Below are 15,371 nucleotides of genomic sequence, written 5' to 3' on the forward strand. Positions count from 1 at the left end.
GCGTCTCTCTTTGTCGGATCCCAATCCCCATTCAGCATCTGTGCCACATGCCAACCGTAATCTGTACCATTTTTCATACTGAGAGATCATTATCATCACCCGTTACAATGAAAATATTTCTCGACAGATTCATCTTTATTAACCTTGTTGAGAAAGCTCCATAATAGTCCATTAGCACCCATTTGTTTGTCAGCTATAAACACTAATCTTTTACGTGATTGAAGTCTCTTTAAAAGATCATGTGTGCACATGTCCGAAAATATGCCGGTCGGAGGGATATAGTTAAGAGTGAACATCTCACGTCCAGATTGCTTTAAAAGATTCAATGCATAACATGAACCATCGGTCGGAATTTCAGCAAAACCAGCCGATGTTTCTAACAGCATATAGAACCAACCACTACACATTTTAATGATTGTTTGGTTGTCGTGATGTTATGTTTTATTACGTAGTAAAAAATGCCACTGCCAATGCAATTTGAATCTATGATCAAGATTACATGCCAAGTGTATATTAAACTAATTGTCTATAAAATCTTTTCCCGAGGCAAATGTGTGTAAACAGATGCAAGACGTGGTGAAAGAGTCGAAATTTGGTTGCAAATACTAGAATATTGAAAACTTCACACGGTTTTCTCAAATAACTGAATAAAGTTTGGACAAATTACAAAGATCGAACGGAGATCAGATTACAATGTCTGGAATTACACCATCTTTATTCAAAGGGAAGTAAAACAGACATCAAACTCTTACGAAGCAGTTGTACAAACATTCAAACACTTAACCCGAACCGCTCAGTTTCAAGAACAGAATCTTATTGGGATGTTCCTTGCCTTCCAGTACCCCAAAACATGGTCCCAATAAGGTCCATAAGTACTCACACCTTCAGAAACCAACTCGAACGCCTCATGGAGATCAGGGGTTGAGCATTTAGGGACTTTAGGATCGTGTCGTTGAAGTGGTACAATGAAACAAATGAATCCTTGGGGTTCCTGCAAATGTAAGCAATTTTACAACCGGAATCGATTATGGATTTTGGCAAGGAAGAATAAGGAACATATGTAGCCAAACACAAACTCCCATATCACGATAAGTGGGAAAATCTGCATGATAAAGCTCCATGAAAGGCACAACCTCATGGGGCAACTTGGAAAGCAAAGGGGTAGTGGAATCATCGATTCCATTAACACAAGTAAAACATGTTGCTTCTTTTCATTTGCAAAACTTGTCCAAAGCATCTTAAACGCTTAAAGCTCGTTTGAAAACTTGTATACTAGGCGGTTATGTTATTTGCATGACTAAAGTTAAAAGAAATATATCTTGTAAATTAGTTTAAACATGCAAACTTGAAAAAATCATAATTTATTACTTGGTTTTTGTGGTTAAAGAGAGTGTGTTCTCCTTTAAGATCTTAGGTTTGAGCAGTAGCGTCTGCAGGGTGTGTGTTGTCAATGATTAATAAAGATTATGAACATATACTACCTTGTAATCACCACACACTATTAAAAAATGCATACCTCCTTCGTCAAAAAATGAAAACATTTAACTTACAAATATGATAATAAACATAAAATGATTACACAAACCACACAATTGTACTAAAAATCCACATTTAAACACATTCAGTTTACATAAAAGGATGTCTGATTTTATCTCAGAAAAATTCTTAGCAGTTCATTACTTTCATTTTATAACAAAATCGCATATTAGAAATATATTATGATATTACCTAATATAACCATTCATGCCTTCTTTTCTAGGTATCCTTATTATGATTAATCAACATTTGTTTAGATCAATGTATTATTAGTTGACTCTCTAGTAAGGTATCCTTGTTAATTTGGAAGGTACATAAGCACAACTTAAGCGAATAAATGCACAGAATGCATTTATAGGTACATAAAGTATTATCTTAGACAGACAAAGTGCTAACTCAAGACTTGAACACATAGTGAAAACACATTACTAGTGCGAACCTGTAAATTTGAGTACATTAGACTCTATGGTATGTTAAATACACCTAACTTCCATAAAATCAACTGTTTCATGTAATCTAAAGTTCATTCTTTATTGAACAATCGAGTGACATCAATGGTAACAGAAAATGTTGATCTCTGTAGAGGTTTTAGTTGAACAACGATGTCTGCGTGGTTGTATGCGTTGTCAATAAGTTAAAGAAATATTTTTAGGATGAGTACATATTTTTCTAATAACAGATTTCATATGGGGTGGATATAATTAAAACTTAAGGATGAATACCATTGGTAAAATGGAAAGAAAAAAAAAATGAATTTTAAGACGAGCAGCGCAAAACCTACATCGGCCACTTCTGGTCATATATGTATACGCTTCAAATATGCTTCACTCATGAGAAGTTCATATAAGCTCATCATGAAATCAAAACTTAAAATGCTTTATTATAATCGTATTTGTTCATGTCATGTGCATGTCTCGATATAATAATTTGCTCATAAATGCATTGCTTTTGCTCATAGTATATTGAAACTTCACATGGTTTTCTCAAATAACTGGAAAAAAAAGTTGGAACAAATAACATTGATCAAACAGAGATCAAATTACAATATCAGATTTAAACACAATCTTTATTCAAAGGTAAGTAAAACAGAGATCAAACTCTGCACCATACACTATTAGCTTCGGAAATGGATATCATGAGGCAAATCTTCAACATTCAAAGAAACCAGAACCGCTCAGTTTCTGCTGTGTTATTCGGTCCAATCGTTCGGCCATTTCAGACGTCAAACAATTCTTCCAATCCCCAACCTTCCCTTTCCGAAAATACTCTTGTGTGAATCACTCCTTCACCCACGAACCTTCTCACTTTTATTCACTTCCAGGTTGCTTAAATTCTCAAAACTACACATCTTTACAATCTTTTCAGGCACCTCTTTTTGATGTTCTTCTGACGAGAAAGGGCAACCGATGAACTCAGCCAATTTCTTAACATACAAAACAGTATCCTCTTTCATCTCCTCATTTCAAGAACAGAATCTTATTGGGATGTTCCAAGCTTGCCTTCCAGTACCCCAAAACATGGTCCCAATAAGGTCCATACATACTCACACCTTCACAAAACAACTCGAACGCCTCATCGAGATCAGGGGGTTGAAGATTTTGGGATCTTCGTATCGTGGCATTGAAGTGGTACAGTGAAACAAACGAATCCTTGGGGTTCCTGCAAATGTAAACAATTTTACAACCGGAATCGATTATGGATCTTGGCAAGGAAGAATAAGGAACATGTGTGGCCAACACAGGAACTCCCATATCACAATAAGTGGGAAAATCTGCATGATAAAGCTCCATGAAAGGCACAACCTCATGGGGCAACTTGGAAAGCAAAGGGGTAGTGGAATCATCGAATGAAGTTCTTGTGAGGATGGAGAAAATGAGGGATTTTAACCAGGTTGTGCCTGTTTTAGGGATACTACAGAGGATGGTATCGGTGGGTTGAGCCTGGAATCGTTGTTGAGCTGACACAACCCCTTTGAGGAAAGTGGGGTGAAGCCAAAAGCCTTGATATTGATAAAAATATTCATGAATAACCCAACTCTTCCTTTTGGGGAGAGTCGATAACATCTGCTTGAACGATTTCTCAAACTCATCTTCGTTTTCATTCTCAATATCTATACTTACGGAATCTAAGCGGGACTCCATGAAGAACAGGCTAATGAGTGCAAATACTATGGAACATTGGCTCTATAAAAACTATTATATAGAAACTGCCCGTAGTTAGGTAAAGATTATATTATTTGGGTTATGGTTTTGGGATTCAACAATTCAGTAATTGTCAACTGCTAACGCCATTCTTATCTTTAGCCCATTATTTTATTACGATACTTAAGATCATCTTGTATGATATTAGGTGTCATGTCCCCCACTGGCAAATAAATTATGGATGGTCTGATTTAATAATTGTAATGTATTTCTCAAGTTATTAAAAAAATTATGGGTCACGTTAGTGGAGAAAGACATTATTGTTTTTGATTCATATACAATATTATTTTTCATAAAATGAATAATACTCTTTGGAAATTCTACAATGAAGAATCTTAGTATAAAGGACAAAAAAATAATTACGTATTATAATTGTTATTTTTAAGATACCTCTCAATTGTTTTCTTCCTCCTCCTCGCTTACTTTTTTTTTCTTATTCTTTACAATGTATGTCAATTTTATTTATCAATCCAATTTTTTCCTTTTAATTTTATTTAACCGTCAACGGTACCGATTTAGATGTTAGTTGCCGCCCGTTATAACCTAATTTTGTCTTGGCACATTTAAATCACTAAACCCATTGCTCATTATCCTAACCCATTTACAAAATCAAATTTGACCCAATTAATAGCATACCCATTACCATTACATTACAAATAAATAACCCAACGGGACATGCTTGACCGACGGGAATCGGTTCTGTCTCGTATTACCAGAACAGCTAAGAAACACTTTCGATGATAAAACAAAGGATGATATCTCAACCAAAGAACAACACATCATTTCTTTTACCAATGCCATTGTTTTCCCTACTCAAATCCTCTGTTTCTCTAACCAAAGTTCTGGGCTTTTTTGGTTGAAGATGGGAGAAACAAGCTGTTAAAGCTTCGTTTTCTTTTTTTATTTGAATTTGGCTTGGTTTTTCTCCTCCTTTTTTCTTTGAAACCGAATACCCCCATTTATGATTGCATGTGGGTCTAAAAAAGAACCCTCTCCCTTCTTTTTTTTCTATCCTCACCGAATGCCTTTTGTCATTTTCTATCTTTTTCTTCATTTATGCTTTATTTGGTGAGATTGAATCCCTGATTTTTAGGGATTTACTCTTTGACTTTTGGTTGTGATTTGGTGTAGGATACTGGCTTGGTTCAGTTGGGTTTAATGGCCTGCAACAAAAATAGTATATGTAAGATTAATTATTATAATAATAATAATAATAACTATATTAATATTTTTGTAGACCCGGACAAAAATATATGTCTACACCATTTAATACCCAAAGCCCACATAATAGACGAGCCCAACATTTGTGAGTTGGGCAAATCCTAACCCTAGGTAGATCAAACATCATCCACCGCCAACTCCCAAGTTCTAACAGCCATTTGATGAAGAGAGGCACTTGGCATAGTTCCAGCAACAATGATCCACCAGCCATGTAATCATAACTTGAACATATAGAATGCATTTATAAATGCACAAAGTATTAGTTTAGACACACAAAGTGCTAACTTGAGACTTGGGCACACTAATATTATCATGCAATTTAGCACAAAGTACACTTTTTACCATGAATTTGTAAATTTGAGTGCATTAAACTTTATGGTATGTTATTTAAAACCTTACGGACTTCATCTGCCTTATCCTCGAGGAAAAATTGATGACAAACCATGAGAGGTGTAAAAGAATGCTCACAGATAACCCAGAGTGCCATTCTTGTAACGCCCCTCTTGAAACGATCCTTCATATTTTTTGGTTTTGCCACCGTGCTTGCCAGCTCTGGGACTTGGTTCTTCCTCCCTCAGTGTATTCTCTTTTTTCACTCCCCTCTTGAGCAATGGATTATGTCTAATATTCGTATAACCAAGTCTATGCAAGTGAATGATCCTTAATGGTCTTCTTTGTTTCCCTCGGTCATTTGGCAGCTTTGGAAATAAAGAAATGAGCTAGTGTTCTCCCATGTTGCTCAAACAACCATGACGACTTTCCAACGCAGTCTTAGCTGGGCCAAATGATACGATAATCTTGCTTCTATAAGCACTGGCAGCCAGAATTCTTGCCTGAGCATTGCATGTTGGGTCAAGCCTCCCGCTGGCTGATTTTGCTTAAACAGTGATGGTGTCGTTTCTTCTACCACTTGTTCAAGCTCGATCGGGGGAGTTATTTGTCAGGAGATTGGGTGACTGGCTTTAGCAAAAATATTGGCGTAAGCTCGGTCCTCCAAGTTGAGTTGTGGGAGGTTTATGTAGGTATCTTTTGTTGAAAGATACTGCACACAGCTTTGCATATGTGTGTATCAGTCCCATGCGAGATTGCTTGTGTACTCATGCTTGGTTCAACTAAGGTGGTTCTAGAAACAATAAGAGTCTAGAAGCTAGTTAGTTATCATAACAGATTGCTGTTATGAAATTCTGTTAAGCAGTTTTTTAAGCTTAGTAAAGCTGTATATAAGGTGTAGTGAATGAAAGGCTTGTATTCTCATGATTGAATAAAAGTGTGTTAACCAATTCTTGAAACTTGTTTGAGTTCACAACATGGTATCATTCGCCTCTGATTCTGGAGCATTTTGTTAAGCTGCGATGGTATTCGTTGCTGAGTCATCCTCTCCGCAAGCTCGATCGTTCACCAACAAACAAGTGAATGTGGTGCTCGACGAGACGAACTTCCTTTTATGGAAGCAACAGATTCTGCTTACTGTTCGCAGTCACCGTCTTGAACGGTTACTGAACAGCACCTTCCTGATTCCTTCAGAGACGGTTGTCAATGAGCTTGGTGAGCCAGTGGTGAATGAAGCTTATGAATGAGCCAGTCTATGAAGAAAGGAGATGATTCGGTCTGGGTTTATCTCACACGAGTTAAAGAGATTTGTGATGCTCTTGCTTCTTGTGGGAGCCCTGTGTCTCCAGTTGAACACATTGTCAGCATCCTTAAATGAAACATCCGCAATACCGGGTTAGTGACTAAATTGAAAAGTTTCAGAATTTGGTGATTAACGTATAAGAATGAAATAATTTAATGATTATTGGAAATATATGATGAAGGTTATTTAGTAATTATTAAAGAAAATTAAGGGTTAAATGGTGATTTGACCAGAAAAGATTTTTATCTTTCTTTTAAAGGTGATATAAACGTGGGAAATGAGAAACATCCAGAGTTCTCTTCTCCTTTCTTCTTCTTCATACGTGGGAGAGCAAGGCAAAGGTGAGAGTTTTATTAGTTGATTATTATTTGAATTTTAAGTTTGGTTTTGATCTTTAGTTGATGGATAAACTTAAGGAAAGCTTGGGTTCCGGTAAAATCAAAGAATGGAGGGGTTAAGGGAGATTAAAGATTTGGAGTTTTTATATGAAATTTTGGAAAAGAATTTATAAGTAGAATTTGAAGTTAAATTTGACTTGTCAATAGTTAAATTAAGAGATTTGGAGTGATATAAAGGAATTTAGAACATGTTGAAATTTGAGTATGATTATTGAATTTTATAAGAGGAAAGGTTTTTGAGAATTAAGATGGGATAAATGAGTACAAATGGGTTTAAGTATGTGTGTTTGAGTTTAGTATATAAAAGAGGTTGAAATAGGAAGTGTTTAAGTTGAAATGAAGTATTTTTCGTGCTGAAAATGTAATTCTGGGCTAGGGGAATCGGTACCAATTCAAGGGGAACCGATACCCCTTCAAGCGAATAAAATTTCCAGAATGTCATGGGGGAACCGATACCCCCACAGGAGGGAACCGATTCCCCCTAAAGGAAAATTGTAAATATTGGGTTTAATAAGTTCGTTTAAGTTGCTAGTATCAAATTACAAGGTGTAGGTATCTAATAATTGTCTTAAAATGTATAATTATGTAGATTCATAGCCTAAACGAGTTCCGGAATCATTGACAAGTAAGATCGATAAAAATGGAAGATAAGAGATTGGAATGGACTAGTGAGGCCAGGTGAGTGCATACAAGTTAGTTTATGATGTTTAATGGAAATAAGACTTGCGACGAGTCTATTTCCTATATTATAATGCATTAAATTATGATCATAGGCATATGTTTGATTTGGGTATATGTGATATATATTACAATATGTGTTAAATGATTATGTGAATTCATGTATTGTGATAAGTATAAGAATTAATATGAATGGTCTATATGATTGCATGGGAATGTGAAATAGGTTATATGATAAGTGACCATACATGTTAATAGTATAAGTGATCAATTATAAGAATTAATATAATAGATTTATATGACTACAGGAGAAAGGTGGTGAGTTAAATAAGATTAGACTATAAAGTAATATGAGAATAATATATTAGTGAAGGGAATTGAGTATAAATGATGATAACAAACCATAAGATAAGTATTTACTTATAGGATAATATGATATATAATATAACATGTAACTTTATGAGGAAGAATTGGGTGTTATATGATTTAGGTATGAAAAATGATCTATGCGTAAGTAAATTACGTGATTATGTGACTATGTGTGAAATAGAGTAAACTAGGTAAGTATAAGGTATGTAAATATATGACTATGGAACAAAGTATGTAATAATAATACAATGTTATTTTATTTATGATTTTGATATGTGCATGGATACATAAAATGGATATAGGTTATTATATATGTTACATGATTATATGCATGTGTGATATGTGCTATGAGACATGTCAATGTGAAATGAAATAAGCCAAGTGACTATATGAAATATGTGATTGTAAGATCAATGATTATATGTACATGTGGTACGTGACAGAAAGGAAATGATATGAATAAGTGAAGTGAACTGTTATAAATGACAATGCCCATGTTATGTGTCATGAGAGCTAGGGGTATAGTTGGCATGCCAAGAGTCGAGGGTCTATGTGGTCCTTCGGGACATATATGTATTCTTTGGAACATGTGTGAAGTCTGGTGAGACACATGATCCTTGGCATATGTATATGATTCTTAAGGAATGATATGTGGTCCTTCGGGACATATATGTATTCTTTGGAACATGTGTGAAGTCTGGTGAGACACATACTTGATCCTTGGCATATGTATATGATTCTTAAGGAATGATATGTGGTCCTTCGGGACATATATGTATTCTTTGGAACATGTGTGAAGTCTGGTGAGACACATACTTGATCCCTAGTATATGTATATGATTCTTAAGGAATGATATGTGGTCCTTATGGACATTATTATATGGCACTACGGTGCAATTCTACGCGGCACTACGGTGCAATTCTATGTGGCACTTCAGTGCATTTATATGAGCTGTGGTAACAGCATTAGTGCACAACCTCCATAAACTCACATATCTATAGTTCTCACATATGTACATGGGCTAATCAAGAGATATAAACAAATATATGTTAGTGATATGATGTTGTGTGTGTATAGTGTTTGATTGAAAAGGTTAAGCATAAAAGGATGTGATTACATGATAAACTGCTAATGATGATTTATGTGTATGTATGTATTTATTGTTAATTAATCTGATATGATTTTACATGATATGAGGAAATCATGTAATTTGGTATAGCATGATAGAACAGAACATGCATATATTGATATATATTATAAAGTGCATTATAAGTTTTTATGCCTCACTAAGTCATAGACTTAGCGTGTGATTGCTTCACACGTAGGTTACAGAAGCTAGAAGAGAAGCGAAGAAGAGTAATACAGGTCAGCATCTCCCTTACAAGATTTCAGATCAGAAAGTAGATGAGTTAAATGATTTTTTGTTATTTTGAATATAGTTGGCATGTACTAATTGATTGAATTAAATATGCTCTGATCGATTTTGGTTTTTTTTGTGTGGTCAATTTATGTAAATAAACCACTTTTACTTTAATGAAAGCTTTAAAGTTTCTTGAATTTGGTCAAGAGTCAAAGTTTGAAAAGTCAATATGAAACCTCGGACTCGTATCCGGGTCGGGTACGGGTTGGGGGTGTTACATTTAATGGTATCAGAGCTAAGGTTTAGCCGATTCTCGACATAAACCGAAGTTCAAAGTGTCATAAAAGGTGTACATGCCAACATATAGTGAAAAATTTCTGATCTGATAGTGTAAGGAGTATGTTGTCTTGCTAATAGAATAAGAATAGTTTAATACAGTAGAAATCCGATCGTGATAATTTCGAAGTAAGTGAAGGGTGATATTTCTGATTGTGATAGCTATTCACCTGCCCTGGCTAGGCAGGATGAAGAGCGGACACCTCAGGAAATGCCTAGTAAGATCAAAAGTTGATTTTAGAAAGCTGAAATCATATCTGAATAATGATAGAAAGTTTTCATTGTTTTGAATCGGAAACACGATATAGAGTAGTTTTGTTATTATGTGGATAAGATAAAATATGGTGAACAAGTGTCACCATAAGAATGTTAAAAAGATCTAATGACGTGGTGAGTACGTATAGAAGAACTCAAGGATAAGTGCATCAGTGACAAGTGTATAAGATGTATAAAGTCAGAGCTTATGAGTTTGAAACGAAGTGATAGTATTGCGCATAAACAAGAGTATGTTTATGATAAGGGTTTGCAGTTAAGATGGAAAGAGTTAGCATTGGCTAACTAGAGTATGTGATAAAAATGTACTGGAATTATAAGATTATAAGATATGTCAGGATATGATAACCAAATTTGAAATGGATCTGGATACAGTTGCATATTTGGATCATAGTAATATGGTATAGTAAAGGAAAAGGAAGTAAGAATTTGTATATTTGAGTAAAGCTGAGGATTGATAAGAAGAGTTTGAGAATGTTAATATCGATGATCAGATTATAGGACACAGGAAGTCAGCATGTTGAGTTTGAGCAAAAGAAATTTCAGGATGTATGAGAATATAGGTGAAATTGATAAGTTGAGTAAGCGAATTTTGAGATAATTTAGATTGGAAAGGATGTATATGATTGGTATAATAGGGATTGTGCCCTAGATTGAACAAAAGTTATTATCTAGCTGTCAGAGTAAAGGTGCTAGAGTTATAAGATTGGAGGAAAGATAAAGTGGAGTTAATCAAATATGATATGAATCTGGATGTGGTTATGTATCTTGATCATACCGATATGATGTAGGCAAAGAGATAAGCATTGGTATGTTTTAAAAAGTGGCTTTAAAGAAGAAAATACAGATACAAGAAATGATAAAGAATAAAGATCGGTAGAAGAAATAGGGATATCAAAGTTATGAGGATGCAATGAAGATGGTTACACAGAGATAAAAATAAGTGATAAGACAAGAGTATGTGAACATGGAAGGAAAGATATGATTTGTATATAAGAAGATTTTGATAATAAAAGGATAAATGGATAAAGAAATGAAAAGATGGTGTTTAAATGAGTAAATATGATAAAGGGTTATAAGGAAGTGCAAATTATAAGTTGATTATAAGTAATAAAAGTATGTAAGGTTATATGAAGAGATTATGTGTATCGTAATACAGACAAGGATAAAAGAATGAGTAAAAGTTTGGATTGTGGAGAATTAATTAGAAAATGAGGAAACCAATCAATTGATTGATCTTTGATTTTGAGTGATAAGAATTGATGTTACTATCTACAGGATAAGTAACATTATATGTATGAAATCAGAGTTATGAATTTGAAATAAAGGGATAGTATTGTGTATAAGAAAGAGTGTGGAGATGATAAGGATTTGTACTTTAGAATGAAAGAGTTAGCGTTGACTAACAAGATTTTGTGATGAAATTGTATTGGATATAGTTGTATATTTTGATTACGTAAATGTGATATAGTGAATGAAGTGAGGATTTGTATGGAAGTGTAAATGATAAGTTCGATATAGAAACACGAAAAGTGTGCAAGATGATGTGAAAATATTGTTTGACTCCTTAAAGTATATGTTTAATCACAATTGAAGAAGATTTAAAGTTGTGTTTTGGTCAAATGATGACGAAATACAAGTTTGGTATGGTTATAAGGTAATTAGAGAGTTATGAAGAAATAGATGGATTTATGATATAGAGTGATGAGATGGATGTTACTGTCAACGTGATGAGTGACATTATATGGAATTTTAGAAAGGTCAAAGGAAAAATGCATAATCGAATGAGAGAAAAGACAACAATGGATTGGTATTACTGGTTATTGTTTATATGATAAGCAATAGAAGATGAATGTAAACGAAAAAGATAGTTGGAAAACTAAAGGATTGAAAGTAAGTTTCTGATGATGACAAGAAAGAATAAGTTAGGGAAGCAACATAAGAACATTAGAAGATATGTTCTTATTAAGATGTGCAGTGAAAATTCGAGGACGAATTTTCTTATAAGGAGGGGAGAGTTGTAACATCCGCAATACCGGGTTAGTGACTAAATTGAAAAGTTTTAGAATTTGGTGATTAACGTATAAGAATGAAATAATTTAATGATTATTGGAAATATATGATGAAGGTTATTTAGTAATTATTAAAGGAAATTAAGGGTTAAATGGTCATTTGACCAGAAAGATTTTTATCTTTCTTTTAAAGGTGATATAAACGTGGGAAACGAGAAACATCCAGAGTTCTCTTCTCCTTTCTTCTTCTTCATACGTGGGAGAGCAAGGCAAAGGTGAGAGTTTTATTAGTTGATTATTATTTGAATTTTAAGTTTGGTTTTTGATCTTTAGTTGATGGATAAACTTAAGGAAAGCTTGGGTTACGGTAAAATCAAAGAATGGAGGGGTTAAGGGAGATTAAAGATTTGGAGTTTTTATATGAAATTTTGGAAAAGAATTTATAAGTAGAATTTGAAGTTAAATTTGACTTGTCAATAGTTAAATTAAGAGATTTGGAGTGATATAAAGGAATTTAGAACATGTTGAAATTTGAGTATGATTATTGAATTTCATAAGAGGAAAGGTTTTTGAGAATTAAGATGGGATAAATGAGTACAAATGGGTTTAAGTATGTGTGTTTGAGTTTAGTATATAAAAGAGGTTGAAATAGGAAGTGTTTAAGTTGAAATGAAGTATTTTTCGTGCTGAAAATGTAATTCTGGGCTAGGGGAATCGGTACCAATTCAAGGGTAATTCGATACCCCTTCAAGCGAATAAAATTTCCAGAATGCCATGGGGGAACTGATACCCCCACAGGAGGGAACTGATTCCCCCTAAAGGAAAATTGTAAATATTGGTTTAATAAGTTCGTTTAAGTTGCTAGTATCAAATTACAAGGTGTAGGTATCTAATAATTGTCTTAAAATGTATAATTATGTAGATTCAGAGCCTAAACGAGTTCCGGAATCATTGACAAGTAAGATCGATAAAAAGGGAAGATAAGAGATTGGAATGGACTAGTGAGGCCGGGTGAGTGCATACAAGTTAGTTTATGATGTTTAATGGAAATAAGTCTTACGACGAGTCTATTTCCTATATTATAATGCATTAAATTATGATCATAGGCATATGTTTGATTTGGGTATATGTGATATATATTACAATATGTGTTAAATGATTGTGTGAATACATGTATTGTGATAAGTATAGGAATTAATATGAATGGTCTATATGATTGCATGGGAATGTGAAATAGGTTATATGATAAGTGACCATACATGTTAATAGTATAAGTGATCAATTATAAGAATAAATATAATAGATTTATATGACTACAGGAGAAATGTGATGAGTTAAATAAGATTAGACTATAAAGTAATATGAGAATAATATATTAGTGAAGGGAATTGAGTATAAATGATGATACCAAACCATAAGATAAGTATTTACTTATAGGATAATATGATATTATATGAATATAACATGTAACTTTATGAGGAAGAATTGGGTGTTATATGATTTAGGTATGAAAAATGATCTATGCGTAAGTAAATTACGTGATTATGTGACTATGTGTGAAATAGAGTAAACTAGGTAAGTATAAGGTATGTAAATATATGGCTATGGAACAAAGTATGTAATAATAATACAATGTTATTTGATTTATGATTTTGATATGTGCATGGATACATAAAATGGATATAGGTTATTATATATGTTACATGATTATATGTATGTGTGATATGTACTATGAGACATGCCAATGTGAAATGAAATAAGCCAAGTGACTATATGAAATATGTGATTGTAAGATCAATGATTACATGTACATGTGGTACGTGACAGAAAGGAAATGATATGAATAAGTGAAGTGAATTGTTATAAATGACAATGCCCATGTTATGTGTCATGAGAGCTAGGGATATAGTTGGTATGCCAAGAGTCGAGGGTCTATGTGGTCCTTCAGGACATATATGTATTCTTTGGAACATGTATGAAGTCTGGTGAGACACATATTTGATCCTTGGGATATGTATATGATTCTTAAGGAATGATATGTGGTCCTTCGGGATATATATGTATTCTTTGGAACATGTGTGAAGTCTGGTGAGACACATACTTGATCCTTGGCATATGTATATGATTCTTAAGGAATGATATGTGGTCCTTCGGGACATATATGTATTCTTTGGAACATGTGTGAAGTCTGGTGAGACACATACTTGATCCCTAGTATATGTATATGATTCTTAAGGAATGATATGTGGTCCTTATGGACATTATTATATGGCACTACGGTGCAATTCTACGCGGCACTACGGTGCAATTCTATGTGGCACTTCGGTGCATTTATATGAGCTGTGGTGACAGCATTAGTGCACAACCTCCATAAACTCACATATCTATAGTTCTCACATATGTATATGGGCTAATCAAGAGATATAAACAAATATATGTTAGTGATATGATAAATGTATTACAAATGATATGATGTTGTGTGTGTATAGTGTTTGATTGAAAAGGTTAAGCATAAAATGATATGATTACATGATAAACTGCTAATGATGATTTATGTGTATGTATGTATTTATTGTTAATTAATCTGATATGATTTTACATGATATGAGGAAATCATGTAATTTGGTATAGCATGATAGAACAGAACATGCATATATTGATATATGTTATAAAGTGCATTATAAGTTTTTATGCCTCACTAAGTCATAGACTTAGCGTGTGATTGCTTCACACGTAGGTTACAGAAGCTAGAAGAGAAGCGAAGAAGAGTAATACAGGTCAGCATCTCCCTTACAAGATTTCAGATCAGAAAATAGATGAGTTAAATGATTTTTTGTTATTTTGAATATAGTTGCCATGTACTAATTGATTGAATTAAATATGCTCTGATCGATTTTGGTTTTTTTTGTGTGGTCAATTTATGTAAATAAACCACTTTTACTTTAATGAAAGCTTTAAAGTTTCTTGAATTTGGTCAAGAGTCAAAGTTTGAAAAGTCAATGTGACACCTCGGACTCGTATCCGGGTCGGGTACGGGTTGGGGGTGTTATATTAAAGGCCTGTCACGAGAGTATCAACCGTTCATGGCGGTCATTACCACCACTCGTGAATCATTATAGTTAGATCAAGTGTATTCTATGCTAGTCGATGCCAAGACACAAATAGCTGGGTTCGATTCCCAACCCGAGAGCTTTCCAATGAGTGCTCTTGTGGTTCAAGGGAAAGCTACGGCTGGCTCGACTGAGTCAGCTCGAGGGGGTCGATCTGGTGGACGTGGTCGAGGCCGTGCTCGTCTTCAAAGCCAGCTTTGTGGCAAGAATGGGCACTCTGTGGATCGATGTTGGTACAGATTT

General features: G+C 34.1%; 1 pseudogene; it reads right to left on the reverse strand.

Annotated features, from left to right (window-relative positions):
- Positions 1-2,528: 2,528 nt before the first annotated feature.
- Positions 2,529-3,695, reverse strand: LOC120160458 (annotated as a pseudogene).
- Positions 3,696-15,371: the final 11,676 nt, after the last annotated feature.

This window comes from Hibiscus syriacus, unplaced genomic scaffold (genome assembly GCF_006381635.1).
Source record: "Hibiscus syriacus cultivar Baekdansim isolate YM2019G1 unplaced genomic scaffold, ASM638163v2 tig00002847_pilon, whole genome shotgun sequence".
Classification (NCBI taxonomy): domain Eukaryota; kingdom Viridiplantae; phylum Streptophyta; class Magnoliopsida; order Malvales; family Malvaceae; genus Hibiscus; species Hibiscus syriacus.